Source organism: Canis lupus, chromosome 2, assembly GCF_048164855.1.
Source record: "Canis lupus baileyi chromosome 2, mCanLup2.hap1, whole genome shotgun sequence".
NCBI lineage: Eukaryota > Metazoa > Chordata > Mammalia > Carnivora > Canidae > Canis > Canis lupus.
This window is the reverse complement of record NC_132839.1, coordinates 57,685,507-57,697,339: the sequence shown is the minus strand read 5'-3', so window position 1 is coordinate 57,697,339 and position 11,833 is coordinate 57,685,507.

The following is an 11,833-nucleotide window of genomic DNA, read 5'->3' as shown; positions in this document are numbered from 1 at the left end:
CTGCCCTTGAAGAAGTGAGTTTCCTCCCCCTGAATCTAGAGAGCTCTTTGGAGGCCGGCAGGCCCCTCCATTACACTGTCACAGAGGCTGACCCAGGCAGAGAGGGCCAGGCCATCCGCGGCAAAGAGCAGAAGCCCTGCAGCCTCAATTTCGTGCCCGTGAGGGCCTCCCCTCATCACCAAGGACGGCGAGTCCCTGGGCCCTTGCTCAGGAAGCTGCCAGGCTGGGACAGCTGCAGGCCACCGTGCAGTCATGGGACAGCCATAGGTCACCGTGGGTAAGCGCAACATGGCACAGGGAGCGAGGCCTCCAAGCTCAGGTCTGTGTGTAGGGAGTTCAAAGGCCCTCCTGCCTGATGGAGTTTTTGGATCCCCTTGTTAAGAACCACAAACAGGGCCATGACCCCTGCTGGGCACCGTGTGCCTCGGGTGCAGGGCTCTGTAGGATTCTGACTCCTCCACACAGCATCAAATCCTTCAACGAGAAACAGGAAATGGAAATCGTGCCCTAAATTTAATTCCAAAATACAAGTTGCCTTTCAGGCCATCTGATCCATATAACCAGAGGACTGGCATTCGGGAAGGATCTTTCCCTGAGGATGTTATTATGTATTGGCAATGAAAGGCCACCAGAAGGTCACGTTCCAAACAGCATCGTGTCTGCTCCTGTGTCACCGCAACCATCATCTTTGCTCATGTTTACTGGGAACTATTCACTGAGCGCTCTGTTCAATGCCTAGTGCATGTTCATTCATTTAACCGTCACAGCGATTTTACAGTATGGAAACTATAACTGTCCCCATTTCACAGCTGAAACTATAATTGTCCCCATTTCACAATTGGCTTCTGGTCTCACAGCTGGGACGTTGTGGAATTAGGATGTGTAAAGCCCAGATTTGAAATCAGACCCCAAAGAGATGAAATGACTTGCAGACAGTAACACGAAAGTGCTGCACGACCAAAGTCTTCTGGTCCCCGGTGCTCTCCTCTGAGAGTCCAGGAGCCTGAGCTTTGGGGGGTTTGAGGATACCAGCTTTAGGATCAGACCAGACCAAGGTACTTAGTCTTACTCACTCGGGGACCATGAATAAGTTAGGTCTCAGCTCAGAGCTCCAGTTCTTCCTCCATACGAAGGAGGGGGCGACATCACCCATAGGGTGCTTTGGTGTGTTCCATACAATTAGTTCAGGGCTTTTCAGAAGTAGAAGAACAGCTGGGACTGAGAAGCACTAGGATAGAGACGTGGCTCCTGCATTTTCCCTGCGGTGGAGCTGAGGATACCTCCCTAAGTCGCCAGCTTCCTGCCTCCTCCTCACAGCTTCTCAGGAACAACACCTGCCCTGGCCAGGGAATGTCATGGAAAGGTGAAGAAGGGCTGTGTCCTCCAGACAGGTTGATATATGAAGGACTTCTGAAGAGCCATCACACCACACTCACACATACACACATGCATACACATGTACAATGCACATGCATGTGCACACACGCACATGCACACATGCTCACACACGTGCATACACACACATGCACAGACTCGCACACACACACTTTCTACTATCACCACTGGAAGGATAGGAAGGTGGTAAAAAAATTATAAATGTTATTTAAAACTGCCTCATCCTGGGAGGTCAAGTTCTCCCCTGAAAACATGAAGACAGGGAGTAAAAGCTCTCACTTTCACCCCAATGGGGCACTGAGTGAAACCAAGGGCCTTGCCTCATGGGGCCTACGTGTGGGTGCAGACCAGGTGGTGAACGAGTCTGGAGTAGCAGTGACATGGCATGAAGCAGCCTGTCTCGAGAACTGAAGGGCTCTGTGGATGTTTGCAGGAATCTGCGGATGCATAGCTACACCGTGGTAGGGGATAATCACTGCTAAGCTGTTTGGTGCTCTTGTCACGTCTCGGCCTTTCATCAATGACACCAAAACTTTGTTGTCTATTTTGCAATTGAGGAAATCCAAGAAAGACCAGAGAGCTACTGAGTTAGGACTGGGGTCTGGGTCTCAGAATACCCAGAGCAGAGTCTTCAGAAGGAGAAGTAAACCGCATGAGCAGAGCTGATGGTGGGGAGACCCGGCTAAGCCCCAAGGCTACCACCTCAGGTAGCCCGAGCCTGACGGGCCCAGAGGGACACGTGAGGCTGTCAGTCAACAGCAAAGAACTGTTTGAAGACCAGCTCCCTGGAGGGAGAAGAGCATATTAATGATACGATTTGCATATTCTTAACAAGGCAGCCTTGGAGAAATTAAGCATCAAGGAATAGTGTGTGGCTCAGAGCTAATTTACAAACTATTCAAGGCAAAGATAATGAAGATGAAAGTCCATGTTTATTAGAGATTTTTTATGTGCCAGGAAGTGTGCTATTGGCTTTTCATAGATTATGCTGTGTAATCCTCAGGAAGCCCTTACAAGTTAGGTGCCAATATCATCCACATTTTCACAGATGCAGAAACTGAGTCTAGGAGCTTCTAATCATTCCTCAGACGCATCGTGCTGGCCATGCATTTGCCATTCATTTTGTTGGGACGCTGCTCCCTGGGTCTTCACGTGCACAACCTTTCATAGGCTTCAAGGATGCACTCGAATATCTCCTGGAGAGGTTTTCCTGACAATGAACCTACCAGAACTCCAGAGTCTCCTAAGTCTGCTTGCCTTCTCTCTAAGGCAGCTGTCACTACTCGAAATTATGTCACACCTCTGTTTGTTTACTGCTGGTCTGTCCGGCTAGAAGGTAAACTCAGTGAGAGCAAGGGACTAACCCAACTTATTGCTGGTTGCAGAGTCTGACACATAGTAGGTACTAAATAAACATTGGGTGAGCAGATGCCGGAGCAGATGGGGATTCAGCGTCCTACCCTCAGCCTTTGCTGGCCCTTCCCACTCCACACTGGCCCTCAGGTTGGTACATACTTTCTGAGAGACCAAGAATTCTGCTGCCAAGTGTCACTGCCTACTGGTCAGTAAACAGAGATGGGGATGCTCTAGGCTTCTTGCAGATCACTTTTCTACTTTAGGTCCTTGGGCTGATTAATTTAAAAACCACAGAACTGAGAATCATCACAGGCTTTCCTGGAGATTAAATTCTGTCTGTTGTTATTTCTTTGAATATTTTTTCCTTCCACTTCTCCCTGTTTTCTTTCAGGAATCCTATTAAGTAGATAGTGAGGCTTCTGAATCTGTCTTCTCTATGACTTTTTTTGACACAGTTCCTATCTCCTTGTCCCTTTGCATTGCATTCTGGGGACTCCATTTGGCTTAAACATGCAGTTTATTAATTTGGTCTTTGGCTGTGTCTTTTCTGCTGTTTTTATCAGCCACTGAGTTTTCTAAATGATTTTTTTTTATATAGATGCAGCATCCGCTGTCATCTCTCAGAGAATATTAACAAATCTATCAGGACCCTCTTGATTTTCTCTGGGTGGCAACTGTTCTCTTTGTCAGGTTGCTTCATCTTCATGCATGATGTCCCTCTGCTGCCATATTTGGTCCTTGTGTGTGTGCCTGCCTCTTTGAATCTAAGAATTGCCATCCAGCCCTGAGTCCTGGTTTTACTTGCTCAGCCTGCCTCTAGGGATTGCAAGAAGGGACAGGGCTGTGGCCATCAGGGGTGCTCTTAGCCGTCCTCCTGGAGGTCATCATGCACAGGGACATTGCCTGCATCTCTGGTCTTGATTCCTCCACTCAACACTCCTGACTAAAAGTAGCACTCACTGTGGTCTACAGTTCAGCACACAATGGCTCTCCTGCATCTACCACAGACTCCTAGACATCTAAACATCTGATGGTGCCTCCTCCTTCCTGCCAGTAGCTTCCGCCCCAGTGCAGAGCCTGTCAAGAGCCAACACACCAGTGGCAGTGCTCCTGGGTTCTGCACCTGTGGTTCTGAGAAGTGCTCCTCCTCTATGACCTCCAGCCAGGTCTCCCAGAGACCTTCCTAACACCCGGGCTGTGGGGAGAATGACCTTTTGTTCCAGGACAGTGAGAACTCAGCATGGGTCAGCTAGGTGTTCACCATGCTCCTTTTACCCTCTTATGTCTCCTTAGCATCTGGTTGTTTTGTGGATGTAAAAATAAGTCTCAAGTACTGAGTCTGTTGGGGGAGCAGGGGGAGGGAAACAAATAAATACACATACACACAAAACCCTCTTTCATTTGAAAAATAAATGATATTGACGTAGATGTCTATCATACAGCCCCATAAAGTTTGCTGATGGACCCTCTGATAAAAGGTTGTCTCTGAGATATCTGGGTAGCCAAATGTCAAACCCTGCCAAATGTCTTCTGAGATGAAAGGACTCTAACCCAGTGAGACATTTGTTCTTAAGTAGAAAGTCCTGTCTCCCAGCTGGCTGACCAGCCCCCTTAGATACAAACAACCCTCAGGAGTCTGAGGAGAGGGAATCTGCAAGCAGCCTGGGGCTCTGTGTGTGGGCTCTTTGCTCAGCAATACTGTGGGCCCCTCTGCCTCTGTCAATGTGCTCTGTGATGAAATCTTTCCAATTTCCCTGTTAAAGGAGTTGTTGCTATTTCTCAAAATTAGAATGATTTATGAATTATTTTTCAGAGATAAAATATTATTGACCAGACCCTTTTAGAGTTAATAAACTAGCTACACCAGTAGGTTGATTGGTCAACCCAGATGAATAACTATGTGAAATTTTTGTTGTTGGAGTTTTAAAATATTTGTTGCCTTCCCTTTCTCTCTGTGAAAAAGATAGACTTTTTGAAAAAAGTTTTCAAAATCAGTTAAGAAATGTATAGCACAGAAAGGCACAGCCCTGGGAGCCTACCAGTCACTGTAAACCTAACTTAACAATTAGGAGAACAAGAGGAAATGCTGTGGTGGAGCCAAAAATTGTAGTCTTTGGGTATAAACAAAAAGAGGATGGAATCAAATTAACAGAAGAACCAAAGAGAGGGTCAATATTTTAAAAGCAACAAAAAGAGGGGGTCAATGTTTAGAGCTATAATACCTGATAATACCAAACATTTCTCACAAATGTAGTACATGCTTTCTTTACGTGTATGACCATATGCAGTCCTTTTAACAATCCTATGAAGCACAGAGTTATTATCCAATTTGCACATGAGGAAATGCAGCCCAGGATGGTTTAGCAACTTGCCCAGAGTCACACAGCTGGTGATGGATGAGGAAGTTGGAATGCAAATCCATACCGCCTGGTTATGGAGCTCGGCTCTTGCACTGGATATGGATACTCTTCTGACATTCACAAGGGCAGCTGCTTAGGCTTCTTGTCAATCCTTATCCCTATTTCATTTTCTTTTTCTGTTTTGCTGCGCTGACTAGTACTGCAAATTCAATGTCAAATAGAATTGATGATAACAGACATCTTTGTCCTAACTTATTTATATTAGTCAGAGTTCTCCAGAGAAACAGATACAACAGGATACAGATATGAATTTTGATGTATCTATAGATGTAAATCTATAGCTCATATTTGGCCAGGACATGAGCTACTGGCCATAAAGATTATGATACAGATGCTAGCTTAAACTGGCTGCAAGTTGGCACTCCTTAACTTTTTTAAAAGTAAACTTTATTTATTTATTTTTTATTAATGATATTGATTCTTTTTCAATCAAAAGTTTACAAATGACTTTGTTTTAGTGTTTTGTCTCCCTTTTAATGTTATTTATGGCCTTCTCCCACCAACACCCTGAAGATTTATTTATTTATTTATTTATTTATTTATTTATTTTTTAATTTATTTTTTATTGGTGTTCAATTTACTAACATACAGAATAACACCCAGTGCCCGTCACCCATTCACTCCCACCCCCCGCCCTCCTCCCCTTCTACCACCCCTAGTTCGTTTCCCAGAGTTAGCAGTCTTTACGTTCTGTCTCCCTTTCTGATATTTCCCACACATTTCTTCTCCCTTCCCTTATATTCCCTTTCACTATTATTTATATTCCCCAAATGAATGAGAACATATAATGTTTGTCCTTCTCCGACTGACTTACTTCACTCAGCATAATACCCTCCAGTTCCATCCACGTTGAAGCAAATGGTGGGTATTTGTCATTTCTAATAGCTGAGTAATATTCCATTGTATACATAAACCACATCTTCTTTATCCATTCATCTTTCGTTGGACACCGATGCTCCTTCCACAGTTTGGCTATCGTGGCCATTGCTGCTATAAACATCGGGGTGCAGGTGTCCCGGCGTTTCATTGCATTTGTATCTTTGGGATAAATCCCCAACAGTGCAATTGCTGGGTCGTAGGGCAGGTATATTTTTAACTCTTTGAGGAACCTCCACACAGTTTTCCAGAGTGGCTGCACCAGTTCACATTCCCACCAACAGTGTAAGAGGGTTCCCTTTTCTCCGCATCCTCTCCAACATTTGTGGTTTCCTGCCTTGTTAATTTTCCCCATTCTCACTGGTGTGAGGTGGTATCTCATTGTGGTTTTGATTTGTATTTCCCTGATGGCAAGTGATGCAGAACATTTTCTCATATGCATGTTGGCCATGTCTATGTCTTCCTCTGTGAGATTTCTGTTCATGTCTTTTGCCCATTTCATGATTGGATTGTTTGTTTCTTTGGTGTTGAGTTTAATAAGTTCTTTATAGATCTTGGAAACTAGCCCTTTATCTGATATGTCATTTGCAAATATCTTCTCCCATTCTGTAGGTTGCCTTTGAGTTTTGTTGACTGTATCCTTTGCTGTGCAAAAGCTTCTTATCTTGATGAAGTCCCAATAGTTCATTTTTGCTTTTGTTTCTTTTGCCTTTGTGGATGTATCTTGCAAGAAGTTACTATGGCCGAGTTCAAAAAGGGTGTTGCCTGTGTTCTTCTCTAGAATTTTGATGGAATCTTGTCTCACATTTAGATCTTTCATCCATTTTGAGTTTATCTTGGTGTATGGTGAAAGAGAGTGGTCTAGTTTCATTCTTCTGCATGTGGATGTCCAATTTTCCCAGCACCATTTATTGAAGAGACTGTCTTTCTTCCAATGGATAGTCTTTCCTCCTTTATCGAATATTAGTTGCCCATAAAGTTCAGGGTCCACTTCTGGATTCTCTATTCTGTTCCACTGATCTATGTGTCTGTTTTTGTGCCAGTACCACACTGTCTTGATGACCACAGCTTTGTAGTACAACCTGAAATCTGGCATTGTGATGCCCCCAGCTATGGTTTTCTTTTTTAAAATTCCCCTGGCTATTCGGGGTCTTTTCTGATTCCACACAAATCTTAAAATAATTTGTTCTAACTCTCTGAAGAAAGTCCATGGTATTTTGATAGGGATTGCATTAAACGTGTATATTGCCCTGGGTAACATTGACATTTTCACAATATTAATTCTGCCAATCCATGAGCATGGAATATTTTTCCATCTCTTTGTGTCTTCCTCAATTTCTTTCAGAAGTGTTCTATAGTTTTGAGGGTATAGATCCTTTACATCTTTGGTGAGGTTTATTCCTAGGTTATCTTATGCTTTTGGGTGCAATTGTAAATGGGATTGACTCCTTAATTTCTCTTTCTTCAGTCTCATTGTTAGTGTATAGAAATGCCACTGACTTCTGGGCATTGATTTTGTATCCTGCCATGCTACCGAATTGCCGTATGAGTTCTAGCAATCTTGGGGTGGAGACTTTTGGGTTTTCTATGTAGAGTATCATGTCATCGGCGAAGAGGGAGAGTTTGACTTCTTCTTTGCCAATTTGAATGCCTTTAATGTCTTTTTGTTGTCTGATTGCTGAGGCTAGGACTTCCAGTACTATGTTGAACAGCAGTGGTGAGAGTGGACATCCCTGTCTTGTTCCTGATCTTAGGGGAAAGGCTCCTAGTGCTTCCCCATTGAGAATGATATTTGCTGTGGGCTTTTCATAGATGGCTTTTAAGATGTCGAGGAATGTTCCCTCTATCCCTACACTCTGAAGAGTTTTGATCAGGAATGGATGCTGTATTTTGTCAAATGCTTTCTCTGCATCCAATGAGAGGATCATATGGTTCTTGGTTTTTCTCTTGCTGATATGATGAATCACATTGATTGTTTTACGGGTGTTGAACCAGCCTTGTGTCCCAGGGATAAATCCTACTTGGTCATGGTGAATAATTTTCTTAATGTACTGTTGGATCCTATTGGCCAGTATCTTGTTGAGAATTTTTGCATCCATGTTCATCAGGGATATTGGTCTGTAATTCTCCTTTTTGGTGGGGTCTTTGTCTGGTTTTGGAATTAAGGTGATGCTGGCTTCATAGAACGAATTTGGAAGTACTCCATCTCTTTCTATCTTTCCAAACAGCTTTAGGAGAATAGGTATGATTTCTTCTTTAAACGTTTGATAAAATTCCCCTGGGAAGCCATCTGGCCCTGGACTCTTGTGTCTTGGGAGGTTTTTGATGACTGCTTCAATTTCCTCCCTGGTTATTGGCCTGTTCAGGTTTTCTAGTTCTTCCTGTTCCAGTTTTGGTAGTTTGTGGCTTTCCAGGAATGCGTCCATTTCTTCTAGATTGCCTAATTTATTGGCGTATAGCTGTTCATAATATGTTCTTAAAATCGTTTGTATTTCCTTGGTGTTGGTAGTGATCTCTCCTTTCTCATTCATGATTTTATTAATTTGAGTCTTCTCTCTCTTCTTTTTAATAAGGCTGGCTAATGGTTTATCTATCTTATTAATTCTTTCAAAGAACCAACTCCTGGTTCTGTTGATCTGTTCCACAGTTCTTCTGGTCTCGATTTCGTTGAGTTCTGCTCGAATCTTTATTAACTCCCTTCTTCTCTTGGGTGTAGGATCTATTTGCTGTTTTTTCTCTAGCTCCTTTATGTGTAAGGTTAGCTTTTGTATTTGAGTTCTTTCCAGTTTTTGAATGGATGCTTGTATTGCGATGTATTTCCCCCTTAGGACTGCTTTTGTTGCATCCCAAAGATTTTGAACGGTTGTATCTTCATTCTCATTAGTTTCCATGAATCTTTTTAATTCTTCCTTAATTTCCTGGTTGACCCTTTTATCTTTTAGCAGGATGGTCCTTAACCTCCACGTGTTTGAGGTCCTTCCAAACTTCTTGTTGTGATTTAGTTCTAATTTCAAGGCATTATGGTCCGAGAATATGCAGGGGACAATCCCAATCTTTTGGTATCGGTTCAGACCCGATTTGTGTCCCAAAATGTGGTCTATTCTGGAGAAAGTTCCATGTGCGCTTGAGAAGAATGTGTATTCAGTTGAGTTTGGATGTAAAGTTCTGTAGATATCTGTGAAATCCATCTGGTCCAGTGTATCAGTTAAAGCTCTCGTTTCTTTGGAGATGTTGTGCTTAGAAGACCTATCGAGTATAGAAAGAGCTAGATTGAAGTCACCAAGTATAAGTGTATTATTATCTAAGTATTTCTTCACTTTGGTTAATAATTGATTTATATATTTGGCAGCTCCCACTCGGAGCATATATATTGAGGATTGTTAAGTCCTCTTGTTGAATAGATCCTTTAAGTATGATATAGTGTCCCTCTTCATCTCTCACTACAGTCTTTGGGGTAAATTTTAGTTTATCTGATATAAGGATGGCTACCCCTGCTTTCTTTTGAGGACCATTTGAATGGTAAATGGTTCTCCAACCTTTTATTTTCAGGCTGTCGGTGTCCTTCTGTCTAAAATGAGTCTCTTGTAGACAGCAAATAGATGGGTCCTGCTTTTTTATCCAGTCTGAAACCCTGCACCTTTTGATGGGGTCATTAAGCCCGTTCACATTCAGAGTTACTATTGAGAGATATGAGTTTAGTGTCATCATGATATCTATTCAGTCTTTGTTTTTGTGGACTGTTCCACTGAACTTCTTCTTAAAGGGGAATTTTAAGAGTCCCCCTTAAAATTTCTTGCAGAGCTGGTTTGGAGGTCACATATTCTTTTAGTTGCTGCCTGTCTTGGAAGCTCTTTATCTCTCCTTCCATTTTGAATGAGACCCTTGCTGGATAAAGTATTCTTGGTTGCATGTTCTTCTCATTTAGGACCCGAATATATCCTGCCAGCCCTTTCTGGCCTGCCAGGTCTCTGTGGAGAGGTCTGCTGTTACCCTAATACTCCTCCCCATAAAAGTCAGGGATGTCTTGTGTCTTGCTGCTTTAAGGATCTTCTCCTTATCTTTGGAATTTGCAAGCTTCACAATTAAATGTCGAGGTGTTGAACGGTTTTTATTGATTTTAGGGGGGATCTCTCTATTTCCTGGATCTGAATGCCTGTTTCCCTTCCCAGATTAGGAAAGTTTTCAGCTAGAATTTGTTCAAATACATATTCTGGCCCTCTGTCCCTTTCGGCGCCCTCGGGAACCCCAATTAAACGTAGGTTTTTCTTCCTCAGGCTGTCGTTAATTTCCCTTAATCTATCTTCATGGTCTTTTAATTGTTTGTCTCTTTTTTCCTCAGTTTCCCTCTTTGCTATCAACTTGTCTTCTATGTCACTCACTCGTTCTTCCACCTCGTTAACCCTCGTCGTTAGGACTTCTAGTTTGGATTGCATCTCATTCAATTGATTTTTAATTTCTGACTGATTAGCTCTAAATTCTGCAGTCATGAAGTCTCTTGAGTCCTTTATGCTTTTTTCTAGAGCCACCAGTAGCAGTATACTAGTGCTTCTGAATTGGCTTTCTGACATTGAATTGTAATCCAGATTTTGTAACTCTGTGGGAGAGAGGACTGTTTCTGATTCTTTCTTTTGAGGTGAGGTTTTCCTTCTAGTCATTTTGCTCAGTGCAGAGTGGCCAAAAGCAAGTTGTATTGGGAAAAAGAGAAAAAGAGAGGAGAGAAAGAAGGAAAGAAAAGAGAAAGAGAAAAAAAGGGAAGAGAAAAAAAAACGAAAGAAAAAAAAGAAGAAAAAGAGAAAGAAAAAGAAAGAAGAAAAAAAAGGGGGGGTGGGGGAAGGAAACAAATCAAAAAGCAAAAAAAAAAAAAAAAAAAACAACAAAAAAAAACAAAAACAAAAACAAAAAAAGAACCACGGGGCAGTATCTTCTGATTCTGTGTTCTTTAAGTCCCTTGGCTTCTCCTGGAAGTTGTCAGTCTAGCTGGTGTTCTGGGGGAGGGGCCTGTTGTGCTGATCTTCAGGTGTTAGCAGTTGGGGGAGCTGCTGTGCCCCTGCCTGGTGCAGGGCTCAGTGGGGGTTGTTTACCCCGTGAGGCTGCAGGAGCAACAGCCCCAGTGGCGGGGCCAGCTCTGGAAACCTGGATTCAGCTCCGGCAGGAACTCCGTCTGCAGGGCCTGGAGGCTCCGGGGCGGGGCCGCTGATCTGCTCAGCTGGGGCAGGAGCGTCCTCGCTGTCCTGGGCCCTCCCGGCCTCTGCCTGTCCCGGGGGCGGCGGGATCCTGGGCCGTGTCCCGGCGCCCTGTGCTCCGGAGCCTACGCTGGTGGATTCAGGCTCCCGGGCCGCGCAACCCCCTCCGCGGAGCCGCCGCCCGAGCCCCTCCGAGCTGCTCTTGGAACCGCGCAGGCCCCTCCGCACGGAGCCTCTTCCTCTGCCCGAGCCCCTCCGAGCTGCTCCCGGGGCCGCGCAACCCCCTCCGCGGAGCCGCCACCCGAGCCCCCGGAGCTGCTCCGGGTCCCGCCGTGCGCGCTGCAGCCCTTAGGGAGCTCGGCGCACTCTCCTGGGCGCGGAGTTGCGGTTACTGTTCCCGGGAGCCCGAGGGCATCCCCGCCCTCCTGGGTCCTGCTCCACCTCCCCGCGAGCCCCTTTCCGCCCGGGAAGGTCGGTGCAGCTCCTGCGTCTCCGGGACGGGGCTCTCCTGTCCTGGGGACACTCGCCCCGGCCTCAGCCCGGCTCCTCGCGGGCCCCTCCCCCTCGGAGGCCTTTGTTCCTTTACTTCTTTTTCCCCGTCTT